General features: G+C 39.1%; 1 protein-coding gene across 1 annotated transcript in view; it reads left to right on the forward strand.

Annotated features, from left to right (window-relative positions):
* The first annotated feature begins 13364 nt into the window (after positions 1 to 13364).
* Positions 13365 to 21790, forward strand: part of LOC103556530 (aldo-keto reductase family 1 member C23-like protein) — a 30998-nt gene continuing 22572 nt past the window's right edge. Inside the window, exons 1-3 of the mRNA XM_070601960.1 lie at positions 13365 to 13720; positions 20482 to 20646; positions 21538 to 21654. The gene's annotated coding sequence lies outside the window, so the exon portion shown is untranslated. The remainder of the gene's footprint in view (positions 13721 to 20481; positions 20647 to 21537; positions 21655 to 21790) is intronic.

A 21790-nucleotide genomic window follows, 5' to 3' on the forward strand; every position in this document is an offset into this window, starting at 1 on the left:
TTACCAAACCACCACACATTCACCTACCCAGCTGATGTCTAGATCAGCGATTACATATGTGAATATCAACACCACAGTCAATGCCCATCTGCCCTCCACCATGCATTCCTCTCACCCCATGCAGGCTTCCACTAATTGCTTACAGCAATCCTCCCTAGGGGTGAAGTGCAAGGTTCCTCCAGAGGACAAGACCAATTATGCACAGTCTGTGTCTGTGCTACCCCATCTACTGTTCTCCCCCTCAACTCTTGACTAACATATTACCTACTTCACTTTATGTCACCCTCTCTTACAGATCATTCCAGTGATAGGTCTATCGAGTATGCAGTGGAACTGATACCTCTGCTTCTCCCGCTTCATAGCACATCTATTTTGTGATCTCCTTCCCCATAGATCAGCTATCAATCACTTGCTTCCCTATCACTGTGGGATGTCCTGTTCTCATTAAGGACACTTCTACTCTGCCTGCATCCTGCTGTTAATATCACTTGTGAGCCCTTTCTATCCCAGGTATACTCCTTGGTGTGGAAGCATTGCCCATTCCCAAGAGGACTGACAGAGCAGGCAAACTTATAGAGGCCAAATGGCAATGTCTCAGGGTTTAATCTCTCAAATGACACAGACACCACAAGACCTCGGCCTCTTAAATCAGGTAACTTCTCTCTCAGAACCTGTACATATAGGAATTATCTTGTTCTGTGAACACATTTCATTTTACTTTTCTCCCCAAAGCCCCACTACATAGCTGTATATCCTAGTTGTAGGTCCTTCTAGTTCTTCTATGTGGAATGTCACCAGAGTATGGCTGGATGAGCGATGTGTATGTCCACACTCAGGATTGGAACCAGCAAACCCCAGGCCACAAAAGTGGAGCACACGAACTTAACCACTTGGCCACAGCGCTGGCCCCTGAACACATTCCTTCACAATAGGAAAACAGGAAGGATGGGAGAAGGAGTAGCTGAAAGATAGGGAACCAAAATGCTGAAAGGGAAGGTGGGGTGACATTCAAGGAAGTTTTGACAAAGTCACAAGATACAGAGCACTAGGTCCTATCTTGTGAAAGAATCACTTAATAAAGGCTTTGACAGTGGTTTTAGTGTGTCTAATGCATTGTTATGTCTGGAAAGGAATGGTATTTGCAATTGGTTATCCTAAGTTTCATATCTATCAGATTAATCTTACTCCACCAATCAAAACATGGAAATTAATTTTTGTTGAATAGCTAAAAATTGGCTAATTTTTTAATAATTCATGTCTCTGAAAAAGTTTGTGCTGAAATTACAAATTTAACATCACCAATGAAACAAACTGTAAGGAAACATGAGAAAGCAATGATTGTAAAGTACATTACTATACCGACACTTAAACTTGTTTCCAAAGACATTATTTCTTCAATATTTCTAGTTCAGTTTTAACTATATAGGTATATGGCTACCTATTTTAATGTTTTCCTGGGATTTCAATACTCTTATCAGATCTGAAAGTAAAATTATACTTTCAAAGATAAGCCCAAATATTGTACAGTGTGATCTCAGGGAAATAGCAGACTAGGAAGTGCCAGGAATCCATCTCTCCTCCTAGATACAAGTGTGTGGGTAGAATCTGTCTGAAGTAATGATTTTTGAACTGTGGAGTCTCTGAAAGCTTGCCACATCCAGGGAAAAGCTTGTCTGGTAAAGCACAGTTATTATGAGTATGGAAATCAGAGATTTTGGTGCGGCTTGCTGGAGCCAGGGTGGGCAATAAAGAACTTCTCTTCCACATATCAGTGTTCCGTGTTTTGATTATGGGTTGTTTCTTCTGATTGCTGGGTCAAGCAGAGGCTACTGCCATTGGCTCATACCCCACTGGCTAAAGTGGCTTTCAACGGTTTAAAGGAGCCATCCTTGCTTTTGGGCGTATTCAAACACACTGTTATCGGGGACATGAACTTGCAGTAAGGGCTCGTGTCAGTTTAGGGCCCTTGAAGCCCACTTAGCCACACAAAATGGATGATGAGGCAGCAATATTGTGGGGTAATTTAGCTAAACTCTCAACAAAGTCATATATCAAAAACCCAGATACAATATCATACTCAATGTTAAAAGACTGAAAGCATTCCCCCTAAAAACACAAGACAGAGTGCTCTTTTTTCACCACTGCTATTCAAACTGTACTAGACATTCTAGCCATAGCCGTTAGACAAGAAAAAGAAATAAAAGGCATCCAAATTGGAAAGGAAGAGTTAAAACTGTCTCTCATCACAGGTGATGATGACCCTATATGTAACAAATCCCAAAGAATCCACAATACTAGGGCGAATAGACCATTCAGCAGAGTCGCAGGGTGCAAGATGAACACACACAGATCAGTTGTGTCTCTGTGCACCAACACTGAACAATCCAAAAGGAAATTTTTTAACAGAGCTTTTGTTAGTGATGACAAAAAATGTTTTGGGTATGGATAGTGGTGATGGTTCTGCAACATTGTGAATATATTTAATGCCACTGGATTGTACACTTATGGATGGTCAAAATGATAAATATTATGTTATGTATATTTTACCACAATTTAAAATGTAATAACATTTTGAAGATAATCATAGGTATTATAGTAACAACTACGAATAATAGAGAGCAGACTTCCACAAACAGCGGCCTGCAGGCACAGCTCACTGCCTGTTTTTGTATAGCTTGTGAGCTAAAACTGATTTATACTTTTTCCTTTTCTTTTTTCGCTGAGGAAGACTCGGCCTGAGCTAACATCCATGCCAATCTTCCTCTATTTTTTAGTATGTGGGATAGCAGCCCTGTATGGCCACTAACAGAGTGGTGTAGGTCTGCGACTGGGAGCCAAACCCCAAGTAGACAAAGTGAAGCATGCTGAGCTTAACCACTACGCCACTAGGACTGGACCTACCCATTTTTTTTTTTTAACGGTGGGAAAATTTGAAAGATGAATAATATTTCATGACATATGGAAATTACGTGAATTTCAACTTTCAGTATTCATAAAGAAAAATTTTTGGAAGAAAAATGTTAGCCCAAATTGCAGAGTTTGGATGAATGATTTATTTTTGGTAGGACCCCAGGATGGTTGACTGTCTGAGAATCATTCCAATCTACCCAACTGATTAGCAAACTGACTTCTGTTTTTATAGTAAAACTTTGCTTTCTACACACTTTTTAAAATGCCCATGCCTTTTGCCTTTCTCTTAGGTTTTAGTATTTTCACAACCTGCTATCCCCTGAGTTGACACAACTTTGAGAGTTTCCATTTATCAGTGTTACATAACCCATCATATTTAATTAGCTTTCTTCCACACTGTTGAACTCTGCTTGAACTTGGGGAATGTGACTGACCAACGGGTGGTTAATGTTCCTTTGCTGTGGCTGCAGATGGGATCAATAGTCGCTCTTGTACTTGGCACACTTTCAGAACTGCTTGGCTTGCTCTTAATTTCCTGCTTACAAAACCAGAGAAGTGCATGGCTCTATTTTAGAACCTGACATTAATATAGGAGAAAAATCCCTCATATACATTTACCTCCCCTAACTTATTAAAATTAGTGAGAAATTAATCATATTTTAATTTTGTTCATCCTTCTTTTACATTTCAACTGCCTTTTCCTAAACTTCATCTTAGTTTTCTGTTTTTCAGTATGTTTAGAAACTCATGGCTTTTTATAGACTCAAATTTTTCAAATAACTATGCTACCATTATTTTCATTTTCGAATTGTCACAACTGGTCCAGTAGGATCCCCTCATTCGACACCTTCATCTTTTTCAGAGTTGTTGTGGCAGCCGTTGTAACCAACCTGGAATTCTTACAACAACACAATGTTCAGCTATGTCCTGATTTTTCCTGGTGTAAGATAAAAATAGCTACTCGCCAAGAAGTCAGCTTTCTTTTAGAGGTAAATAGAGTTTGGGACCAAACTGTGATCATTAGCGTTGCACATGAAATGGTGCTGAGCAAATGTGCTACTGCATACTCTTTGCCTCCTTTAGGAGAAACAGAGCTGGAAACAATACTTTAAAGATATGCATCCACATAATTTTCCCAATTTAATATATTAATATTTCTCACAGTGTGGGGTATCATCAACCATAATATTTTCTACTGTGTTGACAGTTACTTTATTAAAGAAGTTGTTTAAAGGAAACTAAAATAGCATTGAGGAATCAATAGGCAACTAGAAACTCAGGTTTGAAGAATGTGACAATAAATACTGAGAGGGAACTGCAGAGAAGCTGGCTGAGCCAAGGAGGTGGTCTGCATCAAAGACCACAAGATACTAACATGTATTTCGTAATCATAATCCGTGGTGTGGCCTGGGGAACAAAGGGATTTGCCAGTAGCTGAGCTGGGTTTGCAAGCTCAAAGGTCTCAGAAGAATTTCTAAACTCAGCAAGACAAAGATAGAAGCAAGTCTAGGCAGTAGGGCCAACATCGGAAATTAAAGTATAGGAACAGGGAAAGGTCTGAACAGAGGTCAAGCAGGTTGAGAAGGACGCATTCCAGGACCCTGAATAAGCTGAGGTGCATGCTGGGAAGTTCATTACGATGAAGGGAACAGAATATGCCATCTCAAAATATGCTGTTTTGGCATATTGATTATTAGGAATTAAAGTTACGTAAGAAATAGCAAGGGCAAGAAGGACACTCAGACCCTCATTTGACCCTCTGACAGCAGGAAATAAATCTCCCATGTGAAATTACCCCCCCTATAGGAGGAAGGAGAAGGCATGCTTATCTTCAGAGATAAGGAATTCAGAGCTAAGAAGGCTGAGTGAGCAAGCCTTGTTACTTCCTCACTAATTTGCTAACCCAAGTCCAAATCCCCTTGTCTTGTCAATTTTTCACAATTTCATTGTTTCCAGTCCAAAAAGTATAAAAGCTGCCTCCTTCGGTTACTTCTTTGAGTCTCACATCGTTATAGGCTCCCGTATGTATGAAATTAAATTTGTTTTTTGGTTGTTAATGTATCTTATGTCAAATTACTTATTAGACCAGCCAAAGAACCTAGAAGCAAAGAAGGGAAAAGTTATCCACCCATATAGTGGCCAATTGTGCAATAAAATCAGCAAATCCATGGAATTTAAAAATAAATTTTAATCTGTTTCTTCAAAAATAATACATTTTCATTTAGAAATCTGAAAAATTGGCTACTATAGATAAAAGAACAAAATCACAATAAAATAACAAATCACTTCCAAAGTCATAGCTCCAGAGCAAGGGAAAACACGTGCCTTTATTTCAGAAGGGGAATGAATATTAAAGGGAAGTTTCATCATCATGTGTAGAGGTGGGCATTCACTCTCACGGGTGCAGTTTGAAAACCTGCTTCCACATCTACATATGCTGTGGTAATAAGGCCTAAGCTCCCCCTGGGGCAGAGATCACAACACTAACGTGAAACAAAGGTAAACCTTGGGTACTTCTTGGCCCATTTGCACAGGTGTCACTCTTGTGGGGTTTGCATTGCTTCAGAGCAGCTGTGATTGCATCTCTTAACATAACTGAAGAAGCACATCTTCAGACACCTTTGAGTTGCTGGGAGAAATTAGTCCATGGAACTTGGTTAAATAGCAACGGCTTCTTAAAGACAGGGCCAAACTCAAGGAGGATGACTTCCTGTCTGCTCATCCTCTCACCTGCCACCATGGGGGAGGTCGAAGTGCCCTGTCTAACTGCCCCCTTGGCAAACTGAGAGCCACTTGAGATGATGGTGGTGACAACACCGTACAGAATGGAGCTCACAGGCTAGTGGCAGCATTCCACCTGCCTCTAGCACATCCCTGATCAGGATGGGACAGAAAGTTCTGCTCAGATGGTAGGGTTGAATGCTGTCCATTGGGCCCTTCCAAGATGCCCTGAAGAGAGACCTACCTGAGGTCTGTGGTTTTACTTATTCTTCGGTGACTGATAATAGTCTTTCAATATGGCCTGGAATACAAAAAGCATAACTTTTTATTACAAGGAAAACCACTTTGAGCAGTCCACACTGGACAGGCATTGGTCCATTTTCTCCTCCATTTGTGTTAACTCTGTCTTGGCTCCAACCCTGTAGGATGGGTACAAGGACAGGCTAAGTTCAAAAAGAGCCAGGAGGCCTCATCCAACAGCCTATCTGTTTAAAGAAGAAATGTAGAGAGAATGAGTGGAGTCTGATTTAACTTCAACTTAATTTTTTACTTAACCTGATTTGAATATGTAAATTTCTGTGGGAACTGATAGGATAAAAAAAACCTCAGTGATTACAATTCTTGATGAATCAATAATTTGATGGATTGAGCTGTGGTAGAAACCACAGAGTAAGAGAATTGATCAAGAGAGTAGAATGTGTTAAGGTTGAGATTTCGGAGATAAAGTAATTCTAAGTAGTAAACACGAGAGTACTTACCTCACATAGTGTAGGAGTAAGTAGAAACACTCAAGAGTTGAGGACATCAAAACATGGAGAAGCTGGAGTTGTCTGCATGAACAAGGGTGATGTCTATATATTGGGAAACAATTATAAACTTTATAAACACTATGAGTACCATGAGGTGATGTACTAAGTGTGTAAAGGAGTAAGGTCAAGATGTCAGCCTTAAAAGAACAGTAAGTGCTTCTCTCTTTCTAAAGAATTTAACAGATGCAATGGGCTACTGTTTGACCATCTCCTGTTCTAACCTTTACTCCAGTCACATTGCATTCCGAGTATTAGGTTCTGAATAAACATAGGAAGGAAGCACTGGTTGGGATGAGGTCCTAATCTTACCAATTAAGAACAGGGCACCAAGGTGCAGGGCATGAATGCTAGTGCCTTGCTTAGTTACTGTACCCTGTGTATCTCTAATCTCAGCACTGACAATGAAAAGGGTGCAGTATCATCCAACTAGACCCCCAAAGCCACATCTGTTCTCTTTAAGAGGTTGTAGTTCAGGAAAATGAACTTATTCTTTCATCTTCATTAAAGCTGTAATCATAAATTATAACTATTCTATCCCATTATAAATTACAACAAATAGTAATAAAAAATAGTTATAATAAATTATAAAAATAGTAACAAATAGTAAGAGTTAGTAAAAAACTAACTCTTGCACATAGTTAACTGATATCTGTTATTTATAAGGCAGTCCTCAAATATCCTGTCTATATTTAATGTTGGAAACCCATTTATTAATATTTCTAAGTAGGAGCAAATCAACTCTAGGCACACTATATTTCCACAGAAGATAAAGAGAATAAAAACTTTGATCTTTCTTTCTTTTCATAAATTAATTAAAAGAACAACAATCACCCCTTTGAAAGCATGGGAAATTGACCTTTACTTAGGTCTGTGAAGCAGTAGAAAAAAACAGAAGTAATTTTAATATTAATCCAGATACATTCAATATATGTATTTCAGCACGTAATCAGTATAGTTTTTGTCACATTAAGACTTCATCCCAACCATTGCTTCCTTCCTATATCTATTCAGAAGTGCTTACTCACAATGCAGTGTGACCTGAGAAAAACGTAGAACAGGGTTCTGTTCAGACAATAGCCTTCACACCAGGGGGTGTTGAATTCCTTAAAAAGGAAAAACATCTAACCCCAAACTGCTACAAGCTATACTGTAATTCCACTGAGTGCGTCTGGATATTAAAGTTGAACAACATTCTAACAGGATACCTGCCATTTGAATGAGTGAATTCAGTGGGAGAGAAGTCAGGGAAGTTGCATAATCAGAAGGCTGACTAGGGAAGAAAATTCATCAGGTGGAATTCAATAACATCCACAATCAAAGTGGCACAAGGGAAGATCAGGCTGTGGAATACCAACTAGTAGATTCTTGATCTCAGTGTCATCAATTTGTGATCTCTATAATTGAGATCATGGGCAAATCCTGACCATCCCCAATTTGAGGTAGTCACTGGGGCCACCCGATTCTGGACAACCTCCTCCATGATGGTGAACGATACTTGGAATTTCTAAACTGGTGTCTCTCAGTAGGGTCAGAAAGAGATCCACTGTGTGTAGAGAGGAGCCATACCTGGATGCTGGGATATATAAGGAATCAACTGAATGTGTAAATCACTTTAGTTCGTATTGCCATGCTAACATTGTCTTTATTTTATGAATGTGACTGTGTTTCCGTATATGTGTCTTCTTTAATTTCTTAAGCAACTTTTTGTAATTTAACTGTACAAACCTGTTGCCTCTTTAGATAAGTTATTCCTAAGTATTTTATTCTTTTTCATGCTATTATGAATGGAATTTTTAAAAAAAATTTCCTCCTCAGATTATTCGTGGATAGTGTATAGAAATGTAATTGATTTTTCTGTGTTGATTTGAATCCTGCAGCATTGCTGAAATTTTTTATTAGTTCCAGCCGTTTGTTGTTGGATCTTTAGGGGTTTCTACATAGCAGATCCTGTTATCTTGGAACAGAGATAAGTTTACTTCTGCCTTACCGTCTTGAATGTGTATTGTTTCTTTTTCTTGTCTTATTACTATAACCGGAACTCCAATACAATGCTGACTATGAGTGACAAAAGCAGGCAAGTTTTTCATATTATTGGTCTTAAGGGGAAATGCTTTCAGTCTTTCACCATCAAGTATGATGTTACTTGTGGGTTTTTCACATATGGGCTTCCATATGTTGAGGAAGATTCTTTCTCTTTTGAATTTGTTGTTGCAGGTAAAGAACTTGGAAGTCAACACTTCTATCCTTATAACAAGAAAATAGATAAACAAACTAAAAATCAACAACTCTCCTTAGATCCATCAGACAATTGATGTCACAGGGAAAAATGCATACCCCAAAGTTGGAGAGACAGGTGGATGCAGAGAATTATGACTTACTGGGAGCAGGAAAGTAGCAAAGTGAGTAAACTGATCACATTCAATTCCAAGGCTTACTAGAGAGCCACAGCAATCAAGACAGTGTGGTATTGGTAAAAATACAGACAAATCAATCAAGGAAACAAAATAAGAAGCCCAGAAATAGACCCAAAAACATAAAGTTAACTGATCTTTGACAGAAGAGCAAAGGCAATCCAATGGAGAAACAAAAGTCACTTCAACAAGTGGAGCTGGAACAAGTAGACATCCAAATGCCAAAAATGAATTTAAACTCAGAGTTTACACCTTTCACAAAAGTTACCTCAAGATGAATCATAAACTTAAATGTAAAATTCAAAACTATAAATCTAAAGGATAATATAGGTGAAAATTTACATGACCATGGGCATGGTGATGACATTTTTAGACACAACACCAAATGCACAATCCATGTAAGAAAAAAATTGTTAGACTTTCAAAATAAAGACAATTCTGCTCTGTGAAAGACACTGTAAAGAGAATAAAGAGACAAGCCACAGACCATGAGAAAATTGTTGCAAAACTCTATCTAATAAAGGATCATTATCCAAAATATAAAAGAACTCTTAAAACTCCATAGTAAGAAAAACAAACAGCCCAATTTAAAAATGAGCAAACAATCTAAAGAAAAATGTCACCAAGGAAGATATATAGATGACAAACAGGCATATGAAAAGCTGCTCAATATCATGTGGAATGGCAAATTTTAAAAAAAGTGAGTCACCACTACTCATGTACTAGAATTGCCAAAATAAAAAACAGTGACAACACCAAATGTTGGCTAGCATGTGGAGCAATAGGAACTCTCATTGATGGTGGGAGCGCAAGATGGTACAGCCAATTTGGAAGACAGTTTGTCAGTTTTACAAAATGAAACATATTTTTACTATGTGGACCTGAAATTGCACTCCTTTGTACTTACCCAAAGGATTTAAAAACTTCTGTTCACATAAAAACCTTTACACAGATGTTCATAACAGCTTTTAATAATTGTAAAATTATGGATAGAGATTCCTTAGATATAGGAACATAATTGTATCCATAGAGTAGAATCTTATTCACTGATAGGAAGAAATGAACTATCAAGCAATGAAACAACACGGAGGAACTTTCAGTGCATGTTACTGAGTGAAGAAAGCCAGTCTTAAAAGGCTACATACTGTATGATTTCAACTTTATGACATTCTGAAAAAAGCAAAACTATAACGACAGTAAAAAGATCAAGTTAGCCAGGAATTTGTAGGAAGAGAGAAAGGGAAGGATAGATAAGAGGAGCACAGTGGAGTTTTAGGGTGATGAAACCCTTCTGGACATAGAGAGTAATCTTAGATACACATCTTACATATTTTTCAATATTCATAGGGCTGTACAACATAGAGGAACCCTAATGTAAACAACAGACCTTAGTTAATTACAGTGTGTCTATATTGGCTCATCAGTTATCGCAAACGTCCACAGTAACGCAAGTTGCTAGTAGTAGGGAAACAAAGAGACAAGTGCCAGGGAGAAACTGTATGGGAACGCTCTGTACTTTATGAGAAATTCTTCTGTAAATCCGAAACTACTCCAAAAAGTAGTCACTAATAAAAATTAAAAATGTATGGTCCACTTTTTATCACTTCTAGAAGTTTATTCTCACTAATTAAAAATAGTTTGTGAGCACCTACTAAGAGTCAGTTTTAGTGACTGTCTCATGACACACTGTTAAAGGATCTGACAATCATGTAGTCAAGATGTTCGTATTTCTGATAATTCTGAGGTCTGTGAAGGTGAACTGGAGCAGGATATGATGTCATTTTCTGGTCATCACCTGCTAGTGATTAGTGAACTACTTTATCATGTTGCAAGGCTTAATCACATGAGATCATGTGGAGTCGTTTTGGGGAAACTGGTTTCCAAGGGGATATTTCCTTCACTATGAAACTGGAAGCAGACCTCAAGAGACCATCCACATCTGTGAATTGACCTGCTTATGTCTGCAGGTTCGTGGCAGCTCTGCTAGGCTAGATATTTTCTGCCTGCACAGCATTTAGAGATACCAATGTCTCTCATAACCTGCCCAGCATAGTAATGATTTCATTCCTTACTGGTTTGCAGTAGCACAAAGGTAAAGAGCAGAGATTCCCTGGGGCTATAGGAAGGTTCAAAGGTGAACCCTAGGATGGCATGGTCTGTGAACGGCACCTCTGCCCAGGGTAGTCTGCAAAAACATCCTTGTAATTGTAGACCTGAGCCAACTGGGCAAAATCCCCAGCTCATCACTAAGACCTGCATGTAACTCTGTGCAAATGAAGCTGTGAAAAATAGTCCTTGCTGGTAAAAGCCCATGGAAATTGCTGTCCCAACCACAAAGTGGTTGAGAAATCATGGAATCCCCTACAGAGATTCAACTAAGATGCTCCAACTAAAAGACCAAAGAGCAAATACCATATGGGAATACTTTGAATCAATGTCAGGAAGCTCGATATTCAGAAATAAGAGTGTAATCATCCTCTATCCTAACCTAAGACCTAGAACCATGAGAGTTACCACACAACCCCATAACAGGCATCAACAAGAATGTTTCTCACATCAAACATAATGAGGAAAACAAGGAAATCTACCACCATGAAAAAGAACCAATAGACACAACAAATAGGAAAAAACTCACACAAGAGAAAATAAAAATAATGGAGTCATTTCAGCATGCCATGAAAATAATTTGATTTACCACTCTCAAAGGAATTGACAAGGAACAAACATCTATGAAAGGAGAAGGAAACTGAGTAAGTAACCAAAAAAAAAAAAAAAAAACAGATGGGAGAAAGAACTAACTGGAAACCATTAGTTTATGAAAAATAAATTATTTGAATAGAAAGAGGAAAACCTCAATAGATGCAAAAAACAGGAGACGACACAAAAGCTATGAATTTTTATTTAAATTCGTGATTGCTTTTATAATCTACTTGATTTCTCTTGATCTGCCAAAGCCAATGATGACAAGAGTATATTCTGATGGCTTCCATGTAGAAGAGATCAGTCAATGTTTGTTTCCCAGTAAAACTTATTTTGCCTTTAAAGCTTTTTGGTGTTTGAGTTTAATGGCTAAACTATATTTACAAATATTTAGCCCTCACTCTTTACATAATTGTTCTCAAGCTTCAATTCCATGCCTTTTGCCCATGGCTAACACTTTTGGCTCCTTCTTCCTGACCCTCCTTTGTGAACCTCTAGTTTCGCTCCATACTGGAAAGCTAAATCAGGTCAACTCAGATTTAACCAGAAAACTCAGTGATTCAGTCACTTCAGCTTTGAAATTTGTCTTTTTCAGGAACTTTCCCATTAATAAATATATTTGAGGGCAACTACATGCCCCCTCAATCTTCCTTTGCTGGATCTCTTGTTCTGACCAGAAGATAATGGCAATCCACAGCCTCTGTTTTTCCCTCACTGGTCACTTTTGCAGTTTTTCAGAATCCATGGAAACTTTCTCTTGTCACGTTCTTAACTGGAATAAAATCAAACCTTTGTCATTGTTGCTGGGATACACAACAATATGTGGAAATGCATCCACCAGAAAAATTGTTAATATACTGCAATGCAATCTGAGACAAGTTATGGAGGAACAATGTTCTATTATTAAAGACTGCTTTGCTGAAAATGTTAAAATTTGAACAATAATTCTCCATTTAATAGCCCCCTACAGCCAGTTTTATAGACAGACAAGATTGAGTGGTGACTCCCAGCTGACTATTGTAAATTAAATGTGGGTGTCCTGCCAAATATTATTGAAGTCAAAAGGACACACAAAGGACTCCAGGTGACTACATTGTTGTTATAAATTTGGCTACCATGTTTTACTCAATACCTTCATCTGGTTTGCCCTCATGTCTGAAGGTACTCAATTACATTCTCACAACCTCCTGTGGGAACCTCAATACCTCTGCCATGTTACACCACCTCTGCCATGGGGACTGAAACACTTCAATACACCACATTTTGGCATATAAATATATGATATATTTATGTGTGACCCTGTTTTAGAACAGGTGACCCAAGATCATAAGTCTCTCACAAGTTGTTTATAAGCTATAGGCTGGGCCATTGCCCCTCACATGATTGAAGGGCCTGCAAATATTGCTCAGATTCTTTGGTTAATGTCCTGTGCTCCTCCGAAGCACAAACACTTCCTGAGACCACCAAGAACCTTTTGCTGCCTAGGCCACCTTGAATCTGAAAATTGGCACAACACCTTCAGCTTTTTCAGCTTTAGGGACTACACATATATTTCTTGTCAATATTACCACATCAATTCCTAAAAGTTGGAGAGTCTGCTTCCTTCCAGTGAGGGGACTGCAATAGAGGGCCTTAGGATTAACACACAAGCTGTGTGATAAGCATGGTCGCTGGTCCAAGGTTCCAAGTTTCCACTGAAGCCCTGGCTGCCACACGCTATGCGTCTGGGAGTTTATGGGCCAAGAATGGCCCTAAGGCCACCAATGGGTTTTGGGATCAAATGGCTGTCACAATGCACCTTGCAGGAGATACCATAAAAAAACAGATACTTGAGGCTACTGGGCTGTCTTGAAGACTGAAGTTCTAGGCCCCACTCAGTGGCCTCAGGATTCAGATCCCTCTCTGCTAGTCATAAGAGATCTTTCATGTGGGCAGCTGGACCCAGACAGTCTCCATGGTTACACGGCAACAACTCCTTCAGGACAGGGCCAAACTCCAGGAGGATGACTTCCCCCATGCTCACCCCTCACCTGTGGCCATAAGGGAGGTGGAAGTGCGTCCTCTGCCTGCCGCCTTGGCAAAATAAGGAGCCCCTTGGGACAATGGCAGAGACACCGTTGAAACCAAGAACAAAGGAGTTAAAATCTTCCCCAGCGTCAAAACTTTTAGGTAAGCTTTGCTAACTGCAGCTGTGCATGCCCAGTATAATAAATTGTTTAGAAATAACCAGGTCTTTCTGTTCCTTTTCAGTATATGAGTGAGCTGTCTTTCTCAGGAAGTTGAGGTCCAGATGATAAGATTCAGCCGCACAAGACCAAATGCAGGCTGATGGAAACTAACAGAAAAGTTCAGACAGTCAAAGTGATGAGGATTTTCAGGCTGCTTAATTTTAAAACGGGTTATGATGAGGATTTTTAGGCTGGTTACTTTTAAAACTACAGATGAGAAGCAGGCTCCAAGGAGTGGAATTTGCTTGTCCCTTTGTTGGGAAAGATTTACATTTCTAAGGAAAACCTCTATCTGTGAAGATGTCTCCGTTCTGTGCCAGGAAGAAGGGGAATGGCCTTATCTCTAGAGGCTCCCGATCAATGCCAGAGGCAAGAACTTGAGTTGTTTACTGTCTGGCAACCTCATGTAACTGACCAGCCCCGCCCCCCCCCCAAATCCTCCTTTGTCTTTAGCTGAGGATAATATTCAAGCGGTGACTTCTGCCATTTACTCAATCTGGTTTGATTCTTATCTAAAAGTCATGGGACCGCCAAATGGCTGGACCATATGGGCACTGACATCATTTTAACTTTTTTACATATTCTTTGTCTTGTAAAGAGATAACTCACATACCTATGCCTTAAATTTAGCTCTAACCCTCAACTTGGGGCAGCAGAAGCTCTGACTGCCTATGTGTCCTGTCCCCATGCTATTCTATTCTCTAAATAAAAGAGCACTACTGCCAGATCTTAAGAGTCTAAGAAATCTTTCTTTCGACTCCTGGGCTCACCGACCCCGCATCAAAAGGAAAAGAAATTCAGTCTTCAAGGCCAAATATAAGCTGGAGGGAAGGCATTAACGAGCAAAGCCACATGCTCCCCCACCCCTATGTAAAGCCCCAAATAAAGACCTCTACCTTCCTTCCCTTCAAGAAAGCAGGTTTGAGTTTTAACTCCTTTGTCCTTTGGCTGCCTTTCTATAACAAACCTCTGTCTTTACACCAACTTGGCATTGTAGTTATTGGCCCTCCTGTGTGATGGTTACACAGACCTGTGTTTTCATTCAGTAGCAATTTAGTGAGTCATTCTGGAGGCTGTTTGCCTGTGGCTCCCTGGCCCTGGTTAACTCTGATTTCCTCGGAAACAGTCCAACAGCTGCCTAGGGGATTCACCTTCAGGACTGTGCAGGTACTTTCCATCTGTCCCAGCATCACTGGCCCTAAGACCATTTTTATTCTGGCAAGGAAACAGACATTAGATTTTTCCTTTCTTTGTTTTTGCTTGTGATCTGGAACGGACATCCTTTTCTTGAGTTTCTTAGTTAAAACTGACTGTTGTTTTCCCTTTCATTTGGTTCCCTCTGCTTCAGGAGTTTTGTTCCAAGTTGTTGGAGTTTTATTGGAGGGAGGCTCCAATTTTGTTGAAAGGACTAGGTATCTTTCTCAGAGAGAAAACTCTGTGCCCCATTTGATTTGATTGAGTTGCCTTCTTAAGAACAACTTAGGTTTCCTTTTCTTTTCACTTATTTTCCTCTGATTCAGGGGTTTTGTTTCAGGTACCTAAAGTTTTGTTCTCATAAAGAGGTTCTCAGCTATATTTGGTTTGATAATTGTGTATGTGCTTGTATGTACGTGAATGTGTAATTTGTTTGCCTCTTTTTCAGGGGGTTTGTCCCAGGTTACTGTATTTTGTTGGGGGGACCTGATTTCTTGAAAGTATTAATTTGCAGCTCTATTTGAACTAATATTTGTGTGTGTGTGTGAACATATATAATGTATGTGTGGGGGTGATACTGATGTGGATTAAGGCTGCCCCAGCTAGAGAAGCCCAAGGTGACCTGGCCTACATGCCAAACTATATGACCCAGTGGACTTTTTTTATGGTATGAATTAGGACTGCCCCAGGGAGAGAAGCCCGGGGCATCCTCACCTGCATGCCGATCTATATGGCCAGATTCATATCTAAAGTTATATGACCGCACAATAACCAGACCCCATCTGCACTGAAATCATTTAATGACTTTTTACATCATCTTTTCTTTTTTTCCAGTAAAAATAAGTCACGTACCCATGCCTTATAAAATTAGCCCTAACCCTCAACTCGGGGCAGCAGCAGGAGCTCTGACTGCCCATGGGTCCTGTCCCCATGTGGCAGCAGCAGGAGCTCTGACTGCCCGTGGGTCCTGTCCCCATGCACCAGCTCTGCTTGCCCATGGGTCCTGTCCCCATGCCAGCGGGGGCAGCAGAAGCGGCAGCAGCAGGAGCTCTGACTGCCCGTGGGTCTTGTCCCCATGCACCAGCTCTGCTTGCCCATGGGTCCTGTCCCCATGCCAGCGGGGGCAGCAGAAGCGGCAGCAGCAGGAGCTCTGACTGCCCGTGGGTCCTGTCCCCACGCACCAGCTCTGCCTGCCCATGGGTCCTGTCCCCATGCTATTCCACACTATTCTCTAAATAAAAGAGCACTACTGCCAGATCTTGAGAGTCTAAGAAATCTTTCTTTCGACTCCTCGGCTCACCGATCCCGCATCAATACCGTGATAGGAAACTCAGATTCAATTGCCAGTGGAGCCCACTGGGTTATCTCTTGCAAAATTGAAATGTTTTCAGTTAAAAACTTGTGAAAAAGAAAAAGACAAAATGATAAATTTACGGTCTCAGTTTCCTCTCACGCTCTTACAGATCCTAATGAAAACATTAAGTCCAGAAAAACTAAAAAGAAGCTGAGAAAAAAACAAAGGGACACTTCCCAACAAGGTGAAAATTTTTAAAGGTGTCTTCAGGAAATAAGACAGGGGGTAAATAAAATAAGTACTGAAAGGAGGAAAAGCAAAGAGAAATCAAAAAGGGAAGAGTCACAGTACGCATCTCAGCAGGATAGAAACGTTTAGCTAGTTATTAAAAACAAAAATGGGATACACAAACAGATGTCAATGAGATTAAAATAAAGGTTTAATAAATCACAGCCAAAGTTTGAGCAGAATAAAGGGAACCTCCACTGGTCCCCAAAATGTAAAGGACCTCACACAAACCTGTTCTGTTCACATCACTTTGGAAAAATTATTTTTAGAAAGCCAGAAAGCAGAAATCACAATGAGAAACCTAATCAGCAATTTCTTGGGGAAACAGCTAGGCTGCTAATGTTGCTAAGATTATAAAGGTTAACATATTTGACCTAATATTATATGAAGGGGTCATGTTAACTTTGTCTGAACATTTTTTGTGAATGGATATTATGTCTGGCTGAGAATGATTCCCCCACACGGTATTATAGAACTAAGACTTGGTGGTGGGATGATAATGGAAACTGTGATTAGAGGGGTAAGAGTTGATAAAACGAAGATAAAATTTTGAAGAAAAACTTGGTATATTTAAATGGACTTTATGCAAAATGATGGCAATGCTTTTGCCTGATTATGTTGTAGGGATAAACATTTTTTCTCACTTTAGAATATTTCCTCTGCCTGATATTGTAAGAACGTATAAATCCATTCTTCAGACAATGTTAATTAAACACACTAAAGGAGATATCACGTTAAAATAGCCAAAGTGGTGCAATTTCACTCTACTCAATTTCAGTGTATTTGTAGACGCAATTGCAAAAAGCAGGCTGAAAATTAAACAACCAATGGGAAGCCTATTTCATTCTCTTGAGGCTTCCGAATGAAATCAGGAATACCTTACAACCTCTTTAAAAGAAAATACTTAAATAGAAAACACGCCAGGTTGGAGGGTGTCAGCTGCACCAGCTGCCTTCTAGGTAGCAAAACCCAGCCAAATCTGCTGCTCCTCTGTCCTCTCTCCCTGAACTCCCCTACGTTAATGCTCCCAAAATTCCTGATCTAAATGTAAACAATAGAAAATAAGTAAACTTTTGAGGTAAATTGGAATAATAATGGCCATTCTGGGGAGCCTCTGTTTCAGATGAGTCCACCTTAATGGTCACCCTTAAAAGAGAGGCTTCAAAACTTCTCAGACACAATGGAATGCAGTCTTTGATTAATACGCAAAAGCTTCTAAAAGACAAAATGATTTCAAAAACAGCTCTAAAAAGGATCCTCACTACAAAATCAAAAGAATCTTGAATAAAAATCTTTGGCCATCTGAATAAGTCTATCTCCCAGAAAAACAGTTTGGAGACAACTATTCTTGAGTTTTGTGCCTGAGACCTGGTTAAAATTCTGAAGATCTCTGTTTGTGTCTATCTGTCTCTATATGTATTTGGCTGCCTCAGACGGTATAATGTATAGAGGAACTCTATTTAATTGTTTCAAAGCAAGTGCTTATATAAATGAATTTTAGATGTAATAAAACCCAACCCAAATGATTTTCAAGTGGACATGATATAAAATGATCTTTGGTAAATGAAAGCTTGTTTAAGTTTGTTGGTTTGATTGAAATAAATATGTCTTCAGAGTTAGCAACATTGGATATGATACAGACATGTTATCTCTTTTACAAATCTTGTCAGTAAAAATAATAACATACAGGGGGTCATCACCATTGCCTAGTGGATAAGTTCAGCATCCTCCATTTCAGGGGCCCAGGTTCAGTTCCCAGGTGTGGACCTACACTACTTGTCAGTGGCCATGCTGTGGTGGCAACCCAAATACCAAAAACTGGAGGATTGTCACAGATGTTAGGTCAGGACAAATCTTCCTCAAGCCAGAAAAGAGGAAGATTGACAATACATATCAACTCAGGGCAAATCTTCTTCAGCAAAAGATAATACTCATAATAGTAATAATAACAATTATAATAATAATAATACCTTAGAATAATAGCTGCTTTTCTTTGATGTCTTATGACATTTCTGTGGTAAATCTAAATATAGTCATCAGGAAAAGGTAAACTAAATAGATGAGCAAATGATAAAAGCATTTGAGGGAACTTATTAACAATAATTACGTATTACTGGGTATGTGCTTAAACAACACAAGATGATGGCTAATTGCTTTAATGTTGATGTGGATTAAGGCTGCCCCAGGTAGAGAAGCCCAAGGTGACGTGGCCTACATGCCAATCTATATGACCCGGTGGATTTTTGGGGTATGAATTAGGGCTGCCCCAGGGAGAGAGGCCCAGGGTGTCCTCACCTACATGCCGATCTATATGACCAGATTCGTATCTAAAGTTATATGACCACACAATAACCAGACCCCATCTGCACTGAAATCATTTAATGACTTTTTCCATCATCTTTCCTTTTTCCAGTAAAAATAAGACACGTACCCATGCCTTATAAATTTAGCCCTAACCTTCAACTCAGGGCAGCAGCTCTTCACTGCCCATGGGTCCTGTCCCCATGCTATTCCGTACTATTCTCTAAATAAAAGAGCACCACTGCCAGACCCTGAGAGTCCAAGAAATCTTTCTTTCAACTCTTCAGCTTGCCATCCCCACATCAATGTCACATGAAGTTTTTGTCAGTAATCTAAATGTAATTGTTGGGAACAAATAATTTAGATAGATAAAGATGGGTAAGAGCTTTTAAGTGCAATAATTTCACTTTATGGTATGTTTGCTTCAAAAATTGTTTTGGTAACTTAACACTTTAGAGTTTTCCTAAGCTAAATTAAATGATGAAATTTCATTGAATATCTGGATCGTTTTCCAAATAAAGTAAAATACTAAAAGTTGATTGCTAAGAATAGATTTCTCTGTCTTGGCTTCTTTTTTCAGAGTAATTGAAAAAAGCTTAGGTTTGTTGATAAACGTTTTGTACATGCTGAGAAATTTTCTTTCAGAAAGCATATATTTCAAGAAAGTCAGTATACCTGGAAAAGAAAATGTATATTTTCAGTAAAGAAGATATAAAAAACAGAGATACTTTTGTTTGTTTTGTTAAGAAACATAAATTTGTCCTAAAGTTTAGGGAAAGAAAAGCGGAAAGAAAGCATGTGACAAATTCTGTATGTAAAAAGTGATGGAAGTCCTGTGAAAGGAAAGCCCTGAGGAGTTTTGTGCATGGTCAAGTTGGATAAGATTGAAATAAATTTAATTAAGTAAGTTTCGATTTCAAAACTAAGGTGGCGTAAAATTAGAATTTGGCTTTCTTTCTCTATTTTTGATTTATTACCTTTGCTTTTGGTGTCAAATCCAAAATACGATTGCCAAGACTAAAGTCAGGAGCTTACCATTATGCTCTCTTTTAGGAATTTTAAGCAAGTCTCTTTTGTTAATGTTCAACCCCCAGGACTTCAGATTCAAGCACAATGTCAGGCACACAGGAGGCACATAATAAATGCTTGTTGCATACATGTTAAATGAGAGCACCTGGGGAATGAAGGATAAAAACTAATCATAAAGAAGTTTAAATCCCAGTTGGGTGGAATCTGTAATCTCCATCTATGTCTATATCTATCTCTATATCTATTTCTATATCTGCAGACATATCTATATATATCTACATCCATATCTTTAGAAGTTTTCCCCAAGTGTTAGAAGTTTTCCTGTTAGTTTATTTCCTTACAATTAATTCTTTACTGACTGAGACTTGTTTTTGTGTCTTCCATGGTGAAGCCCATTTCACTAACTCATTTCAGATTAGAGGTCATATTGGAGTTTAGTCTGTGCCCCCTGAAGACAAGCTGATTATCAAGGCTTGCACCATCAAACAGGGGAACAGGAGACACTGAGAAACCACTGGTGAAAATGCTATCAAGAAAGTAGATGATTACTCTCTGGGTCAGGTGGGTTTCCAACCCTCCTTATTCCTATTTTATAGGTTCCTAAGAGCAAGGCTGGAGAGGATATCGAGGTGGCCACTGATGTAGGTTTCCATCACATCGACACAACCTACCTCTATCAAAATGAGAAGATTGGCAAGGGCCTCTAAGAGAAGATGATGGATGGTACTGTGAAGAGAGAGGATATATTCTACACCACCCAGGTGCTGTGGGCAGGGTGATGAGATGTACCCGTAAGATCAGCTATGTTATTTGAATTTTTGTTTAAAAAAATATGGTTTTGATTTTAATAATTTACTTATCTCCTAACATCGTAGAGGACTATTATTGAAAAACAGAACAGAAAAGAACTGCTTTGCTCTGAAATATGTTAAGGGTGGAACACAGGTGCTCACCTTCCCTGAACATCAGTCAGCTTCCATATGTGAATCATGAATAATAATATTTTCCTCCTTTGTCTGTTGTATGGACTGACTGACCCACTATGGAGTGAGTCCACTCCTTTTATCCTTCCGCAGATTCCCTCAGGACATAACCAAGTAAGGCTGACGTATTATTCAGAAAAAAGAACCAGACTAAGAAATGCTTTTTTCAAGGCATCATTGAGTTTGCTGAAATGTGTAAAATTTTCTTAGGTGTAAAACCCTGCTTCCCATGTCAGGAGAGCTGAGGTCTCTTTAGAATGATCCTACCTATGTCGACTTGAGTGATAATGTTCTTAGAGTGTGGACCTCTCAGCAGAATTGTTTCCAGGCATTTATTATATAGGACAGTACGTTCGATTTCCCCTTGCCTGACATTTCTCGACTCTCCTCTTCCAGAGATGACCTTTCTAATCCTTGAAATACGTAGGTTGCTTTTCCTGGGCCATCTAAGTATTATTTACAGTTTTTTTAGAGTCACTCAATTAAATCTCCCTTCCCATTAAGGAGCACATTTATACTGAGTCAAGTAAACTTAGCCCCAGTGCTTCTTATTTTTAGACAGACATAGTGGTTTGTTACTCACTTCTCAATCTTTAAATATGAGATTTCATTTGGCTGCCCTAATATGGGCAGTCGAAAGTTGTTTTTCATTTCTTTTGATCACCGCAGGTTTGGACTACTTTCCTTCCAACAGAACTGGATCAAACAGCCCTGGAAAGATCACAGAAGAAACTTGAACTGGACTACATAGATCTTTTTACCATTCATGTGCCAATTGCTATGAAGGTCAGCATTTGCTTTTTATTGTTATGCCCAAGAGTATTTCATCACTGCTGTTGTACCTCTAGTCTCTCATTTCAGCTAAATTGTCTGGGTTTTTACAGAAAGAGGTAAATTTCAGTATGACAGAGAGAATTGCTAA

Source organism: Equus przewalskii, chromosome 30, assembly GCF_037783145.1.
Source record: "Equus przewalskii isolate Varuska chromosome 30, EquPr2, whole genome shotgun sequence".
Classification (NCBI taxonomy): domain Eukaryota; kingdom Metazoa; phylum Chordata; class Mammalia; order Perissodactyla; family Equidae; genus Equus; species Equus przewalskii.